The sequence below is a fragment of the Miniopterus natalensis genome, chromosome 21 (assembly GCF_054644295.1).
Source record: "Miniopterus natalensis isolate mMinNat1 chromosome 21, mMinNat1.hap1, whole genome shotgun sequence".
Taxonomy (NCBI): Eukaryota; Metazoa; Chordata; class Mammalia; order Chiroptera; family Miniopteridae; genus Miniopterus; species Miniopterus natalensis.
In genome coordinates, this window is record NC_142101.1 from 10,890,417 (window position 1) to 10,898,355 (window position 7,939).

Here is a 7,939-nt window from a genome sequence, read left to right on the forward strand (position 1 = left end):
GCAAGTGTTGAGCCCAAGTAGTGTTGACCCAGAGCCTGTGTTCTTATGTGCTATCCACTGTGGCGTTCCCACCCCGCAACGCCAAGGCCAACACTGACACCAAAGGGGACCCTGCCTGTGGCATAGACTGGTGGGGAGGGGCCCTCACGCGTGTTCTGGGGAGAAGGGGAAGCATTGTCTGAAGTGGGAGGCCCACAGAACCCAAGCTGGGGTGGTGGAGAATGGCTCATGCCCAACAGCATGTGGAAAATTGAAGGAGAAACAGAGGGAAAGCAACGAACAGCCCAAGAGCTAAGTGTGGAAAGGCCGATCAATAAAATTGCCTTCTCATGTGTGAGCAGCAGAGCTATAAAAAGCACTTTTCAGCTCTTCAGTCAACCCTTTGCAGAATCTCCCCCCAAGAAACAGTCTCCAAATTAAACTCTCAACTTGCCCTGTAGGGCCAATTTTCATTCCAATGTGTCTTCATGTTACCCCCTCCTGGGTCAGAATGATCCTGCCTCCAAGCACCAGCCAAGTTCAGCTGGACAGCCCAACAGTTACTCAGAGCCCAGGAAATCTTTTTTTCAGAAAGAAGCCCATCACCAGCCTGTATTTGAGAAGTAGCAATCACGTATCCAGCCAAAGTGAAATTAAGAAATGTGCATGTCATTTATTAATATCCTTCTTGTCTGTCAGGCAGCCTTCAAAAACATGTTTTCCTGCTTTAGAAAGAAGCAAATTGTGATGAGCACATTCACACAAAGGCTCTCAGACCAGGCTGTCTATTCACGATGTGTGGAGGGTCCACGAGAGGGACGTTGGCCAAAATTACATTCCCTTCTCTATCCTAACACCTGGAACATTCTTTCCTACACACAGCAACTCGGATCTTGTCTTCAAAAGGTCTCCTCCCCGGCACAATCTATGTTGAAATCAAAAGGGTCGCTCAAAATACTCCAAGATGCCTGGGTGTTAGATTAGGGAATTGTTGATTTGTTAAGTGGGATGGTGATCGCGTGGTTCTGGAAGAAAGTGTCCTTATGTTTTGGAGATGCACAGTGAAGCATTTAGGGATGAAATGTAACGATATTTCTAATTTACTCTCAAACACTTCAGCGAAATTTAAAAGAAGAGATAAAAATAAATATGATAAAATGTTAAACACTGCTGTATGCAGGAACTGGGTTGGTGAGTGTCCATCACACATTTCTCTCTGCTGTTTTGTGTGTTGGAACATTTTCAGAACAAAAGGAGAAACATTCCAAGGTGGATGCTGCCTGAAAGCTCCTTGATGTGCCTCGGAGCAGCTTTGCCTTCTGCGGGCCACAGCCCCGCCCACTGCTACCCTCTCCACTCGAGTCGGGGCCGCCAAGGACCCAGACATTCCCAGTAAGGAAGGAGGTCACTGGCGATTGTAACTAACATTTGTGGCACTTTCTCTATATGCCAGGCACCATTCTAAGCACTTCATATAAATTACATCATTCAATCCCCACAAGATGCCCTAGGCAGAGGCTAACACAGCTACTATTGTCCCTGTTCTATCAAGGTGGGAACTGAGACCCAGACGTGTTCATGTGGCCAAGGTTGCCCAACTAGTCAATGGTGTGGCAAGAATTTCAACCCAGGCAGTTACTTATTTATTAAGGTAAAGCTCCTCCCTCTGCTAGCCATCTGAGGCCACAGTGCTTCTCTTAGAAAGGTGTTTTATGGTCTTCTAAGGGGTACATTTTACTATCTTACATGACGTTGATTAACTTCTAGCAGTTCTCTTTCAACATGAATAAAGAAAGTTTCAACCATTCTTTCTTGCATTTCTCTCTGAGGCCAAGTCAGTGCCTGGTACTTGATAAATGTTTATTGATTGACTTGTGATATGGTCATTGATTGATTTACAATATGGTCATCACCTGGAAGAGAGGACCAAGGACAGCATGAGGCTGACAGCAATCCCCAAAGCTTTAGCCTGTGGCTCCTCCGTCCCCAATATTCAAGTATGGGCCAACAGAGCCCTCCGCAGGGGGTAACCCTACTCACAGGTGTTCTGGCCCAGTTCTAATGCTGACCTTGGCTTCTTCCTGCCTGACTAAATCTCTATTAGAAATGACAAGGAAGAACTTGATACGCATTTATACATATACCCGTGGAGCCTGGCTGAAATCCAACATACACATACACATATACATATACATATATACATGTACATGTACATATATACACCTATCTCTCTATCATCTATCAGCATGCATACAATTTTGATAGAACCCAGGGAAAAACCAGCATCTTTGATAGTGAATTGGGTTATCTAGACATAAAGATTTCCTTCATTTAGGAAAACACACTTCAGTGGGCCTTTGGTTAAGCAAAGGGATAGCAAAGATCCAGCTCCAGGCAGGAATATAAAATCGCTGCACCAATCACATAAAAGGTTGTTCACGGCGGGCACATTTTCTTCTAACTTTCCTTGAAATGGGTTTTGATTATACAGTCTCTGAAAGTTAATTTCCGTTCTTGGTTAGTATGTTTTTAAATTCATGTTCCAGTACTGGCCCCCTGGAGATCAGGAGCAGAGACCAGGAGGGTGTAGGAAGCCAGCCGATCATCACTTCAGGCAGGCAAGACTCCCCCCACAAAAAAACTGAACAGGGGTTGCTGAAGCCCATCTTGACCTTCTGGAAAAGGCCCACAGGCAGGAATGTCCAAGAGTGAAGAGCCTGGTCACTGCAGTGTGAAGGCTGGTCCAGGAAGCCCAAAGCTGAGGCCAGGTTCCACAGGTCACAGGCAGAGCTCTTGGTGGGACGGTGTATTTCCTCCGTGGTCGTCCATCTGAGGAAGGAATCTGTCCCGACATAGGAGTGAGCGCCTGGGAGGTAGGCCTTGGGTGGAGGGCAGGTGGTCACTCATTCCCTGGAACTTGAGGAGTGAAGGTCAGGCTCTGGGCAGGAGAGACATGCTCAAGGGTCTTCCCAGTGAGCTGAGATGAGATGGCCTCAGGATTTCTTGGCCATGGGCTGGAAAACAGGAGAGAGGTTTCTAAGGAGGGAGTCTCTGTGGAAGGCTGTGTCCACTGACGGGGCCAAGCACAACACTGCAGGTCAGAGGACCACGCAAGCGCTCCTCGGGCTCGCCAGGGAGCCGCCCTTGCCGAAGCACCAGTCCTCTGTGGCCACACAGTGGGTCTATGCTGTCTGTGGGATCACACACCTGGGAAGTGCTGGGAATTCGGCTCCGTGATCCTTCATGCCAGGCCCCTCTCCACCCTGGGCCGGTATCTCACAGACGTGCTCAGCAGCCTTCAGGGGGTCCGAGAAGCACGTTTCTGCTGCGTGTTCGTAAGTTCTTCAGATCACTGAGAATCAGAGAAACGCCCATGGAGACAACAGTGAAATAGCCTTTTTGTTCTATCAGCTTTGCAAAAGTTTAAAAGAGTAGCAGCCAGTGTTTACATTGGTTGAATGACTCCTGTGGCCTACCCACACCCTGAACACCTCCAAGAGGGAGACATAGGAAAAATGGGGGACAGTTCCAGTGGTCTTTATGTCATAATCATGTCATCAGTGTCAAGGAAGATAAATATCAACAGGCCGGGGAGCACTTTGGAATAAAAAAAAACCTGATTTCTGTATTTATTAATTAACTCATTCATTCAGGAGCTGTGTATTGAACATCTACGAAGCACGAAGAATTAGAAAGGAGAGCAAAAACCTATCAAGTGCAGAGTGTGGGGCACTGTGCCAGGTTGTTAGATGAATTACTCTGTGAGGCTGGGTAACAGGATCCCCTGGTCACAGACGAAGAGACGGTCGGTGACTCGCCTACGGTCATGCAGCCAATGAAAACATTGCCGGAGGCTCTGTGAGGCAGCGGGATGCAGAACGGCCCTGCCCTCTTGGGGCTTCCCGTCTGTAAAGGGGGCGGGACACGCACCCAGGTAGTCCCCACATGAGCGCCCAGGGTCCTGAACCTGGAGCCACCCGGGCCACGCACACTGCAGTGAGTTCCAAGAGAAGACAGTCTTCAAGGCTGGGCTGGAAAGGCTTCTTGGGGAAGCACCTGAACTAAACCTTTCAGGACAGGTCATGTTAATATACAGATGAGGGCAGGGAAGTGGGAGGAGCAGGGCCTTCTAGAGGGAGAGACTAGCTTGGGTAAGTTGGTAAAGAAACAGGTCAATGTCTGCTCAGGAAAAACTGCCAATAAACAAGCAAATAAACCCAAACCCAGATCTTCCCAGCCCTTCAAAAATTCTCGTGGACCGGTTCACAAAGAAGATGCACAAAAAACCGCTAGGATTAAGAAGAACAAACTTCCAGTTCTACAATAAGACATGGGATGGAATCAAGCCAATAACATGATAAAAACTCTGTATGGTGACCAGATGGGTACTCAACTCATTACGGTGATCACTTTGTAAGGTATGTAAATGTCGAATCACTATGTTGTACATTTGAAACTAATATAATAGTGTATGTCAAAGCTATAATTAAAAGTAAATTTTAATAGATAGATGATAGATAATAGACAGATGATAGATGATAGATAGATAGATAGATAGATAGATAGATAGATAGATAGATGATAGATGATAGATAGATAGATAGATAGATAGATAGATAGATAGATAGATAGATAGATACATAGATAGATAGATAGATAGATAGATAGATAGATAGATAGATAGATAGATAGATAGATGATAGATGATAATAGATAGATACATAGATAGATAGATGATAGATATAGATAGATAGATAGATAGATAGATAGATAGATAGATAGATAGATAGATAGATAGATGATAGATAGATAGATAGATAGACAGAGATAGATAGATAGATAGATAGATGATAGATAGATAGATAGATAGATAGATAGATAGATAGATAGATAGATAGATAGATGATAGATAGATAGATAGATAGATAGATAGATAGATAGATAGATAGATAGATGATAGATAGATGATAGATAGAGATAGATGAGAGGGAGAGAGAGATGATAGATAGATGATAGATATAGATAGATAGATAGATGGATGGATGGATAGATAGATAGATAGATAGATAGATAGATAGATAGATAGATAGATGATAGATAGAGATAGATGAGAGAGAGAGAGAGATGATAGATAGATGATAGATATAGATAGATAGATGGATGGATGGATAGATAGATAGATAGACAGACAGACAGACAGACAGACAGACAGACAGACAGACAGATAGATAGATAGATAGATAGATAGATAGATAGATAGATAGATGATAGATGATAGATAGATGGATGGATGGATAGATAGATGATAGATAGATAGATAGATGATAGATGGATGGATGGATGGATGGATGGATGGATGGATGGATGGATGGATAGATAGATACATAGATAGATACATAGATACATAGATAGATAGATAGATAGATAGATAGATAGATAGATAGATAGATAGATAGATAGATAGATAGATAGATAGATAGATAGATAGAGATGGATGATAGGAGCCCCTGACAGGTTGACAGGTAGTCGTGGAGGGCAAGTTGATTATCAGAAACCCGCATCTTTACCTCCCTCCGGTGCACCACACCCTGCCTTGCGATGCTCCACAATGATCAGGAACAATTAAAGGAAGAGTTCATCCAAGCCAAGCACCCAGATACTCCTGTCCTAAAAGCACAGAGGGGAAGAAAGTCATCTTTCTCAAAGAACCGCTAACTTAAGCCCCTCAGGTCCTGTTTGGAATGTTTTTAAATGATCTTATAACTAACTTCACCGGCACATCTCTTGTGAACACAAAATTCTCTAGAATGAAGGGAAGTTAAGCCAGGTACTTAAACCACTTCATGAAAATGTGATCAAACACGGGGCCCCAAGGGCCTGACATCCAATGACAGATCATGCCATAAAAAATGGACTCGAGAGCCTTCACCGGGCGAGGTTTGGGTCACACCTTTCATGATGGCATTGACACATTTCATAGGAGCTCCACATGCCCCTGTTTCTCCCTGGATTTTTTATATTTAGTGAGTGTGGTTAACACAGAATCTTGACTCAAAGTCACACTCACAAGTGGTTTCATTCCACTTATAGCCTTGATGTCATCTCTCAAAGAGTGGTCATCCCAGCCCTTCAGGGACTTACTGAGGCCTCAGCATCTGAGCTCACACGCAGATCTGTGAACAGCAAAGGGCACGCATGCGAAACAGATCGAGACGGTAGCCACGCGGGTTATCAGAAGACGGGCGAGCCTGTGGCGAGAGAAGAGGAAGGAGGGGTTCCTGTTCTCCCTGTCACTTCCCTATTTCAGATAAATGACAGCCCCACCTTTCTGAGCATCGAGGCTCAAAACCTCAGGGGCTCTCGACCCTTCTTCCCCCTTCATCTCCTTCCTCTTTGCCCGCATGAGCTGGGTCCCACCCCAGTGCCAACTGTCCCATCCGTTCCCTTCTCTGTCACTGCCTTTCTCAGCCCTTCGTCATTTCCACCTAGATCACCGTGGTGGTGATTTTGTAGTTCTACGCTTCAAATCCATCTTTCACACTCAGGCCACATCCAGCCACAAGTTTCAAGGGCTTATTATTAACCCACCTCCGTGGCAAATTGTCTTTTCCAAAGAGCCCACAGCAATAGCTCCTGTTCCATGTGTCCTTACACTGTGGTTTGGGCATCCCTCCCATCAAGAGGTGAGATCTACATCTCCTCCCTGGAACTCAGAGGGGCTTGTGACCCAGCAGGAGTGATGTCAGTGTGACTCCCAAGGTCAGGACCTATAAGGTGTTACAGTTTTTGCTGGGTTCTTTTTGGGAATTTGCCTTCAGACCCTTAGCTGCTGTGTTACAGGCTGCTGTATTGGTTCCTAATGCGAGGGCCCCACTGACAGCTGGGAATGTGAGTGAGACACCTCGAGAGGGTTTCTCCCTTCAGCTGATCAGTCACCCCCAGCCTTTGGATCCTGCCGGTCGAAGCCACAGCATCGCGGCCTGTACTCTTTCTGAATTCCTGCCCGACAGAATCTGTGAACACAGTAAAATGGTTGTTTTAAGCTGCTACATTTGGGGATAATTTTTTACACAACCTATTATAAATGATATTTTATTTTATTTTAAACTTCAAGCTCTTATTTATTTATTTTTTTCAAATATGTCTTTATTGATTTCAGAGAGAGGAAGGGAGAGGGAGAGAGAGAGAGAGAAACATCAGTGATGAGAGAGTCACTGACCCGCTGCCTCCTGCAGGGCCCTTACTGGGGATGGAGCCCGCAACCCAGGCCTGTGCCCTGACCGGGACTTGAACCCCAATTTCCTAGATCCTAGGTCGATGCTCAACTGCTGAGCCACTCCTGCTGGGCAGATCATTTATTTTTTAAATTCTTAATTTTTACACAAAAACTATAACAATCATCTGGCCTCAACCTTCAAGAAACTACTTACAAAAGAGGCGAGGTTTCAGGAACCATCAGAGAGGAAGAGAGGAGCTGACCCCACGAGGGAAGTTCTGGCCTCCTTTGCATATTTCAATACCTGCTCTGTCCAAGTGCATCACGGCCCTTATCGTATCCATATCTTCACCCTCATGACACGAGCTAAACATGAACTATCTTCTTTAAGAGATGCAGAGACTGAAGCTCAGAGTGGAAACATAAATTTCCCTGACTCCCTGGATGTCAGTGACAAAACGGGAATCAAATCCAGGACCCGGTGGCTCCAAAGCCCTTACAATCCTGACACTGTTCCCAAAGAGCTGAACCAAAGAAAGAGATCACAGATGAGCACTTGGCACAACTTCGCTGCTCTTACCTTTCCCAGGACATTACTGAAATAACTTCTCTCTTTGGAATAAAGAAAAACAAAGCAGTCTGGTTGGGCCAGATAACCGCCACCGCCACCTCTCTTCTCCCCACCCCACCCCCAACCATGTCGAACAAGCCAGGAGTAATTTGTTCCCTTCTCCAACATGTGAC

General features: G+C 45.3%; 1 long non-coding RNA gene across 1 annotated transcript; it reads right to left on the minus strand.

Annotated features, from left to right (window-relative positions):
• Positions 1 to 3,207: 3,207 nt before the first annotated feature.
• Positions 3,208 to 6,955, minus strand: LOC148090748 (uncharacterized). Its single transcript, XR_015716280.1, has 4 exons — positions 6,881 to 6,955; positions 6,121 to 6,227; positions 5,547 to 5,646; positions 3,208 to 3,331 (listed from the first exon to the last, which is right to left on the minus strand). It is a non-coding gene; the product is annotated as an uncharacterized LOC148090748 (long non-coding RNA).
• Positions 6,956 to 7,939: the final 984 nt, after the last annotated feature.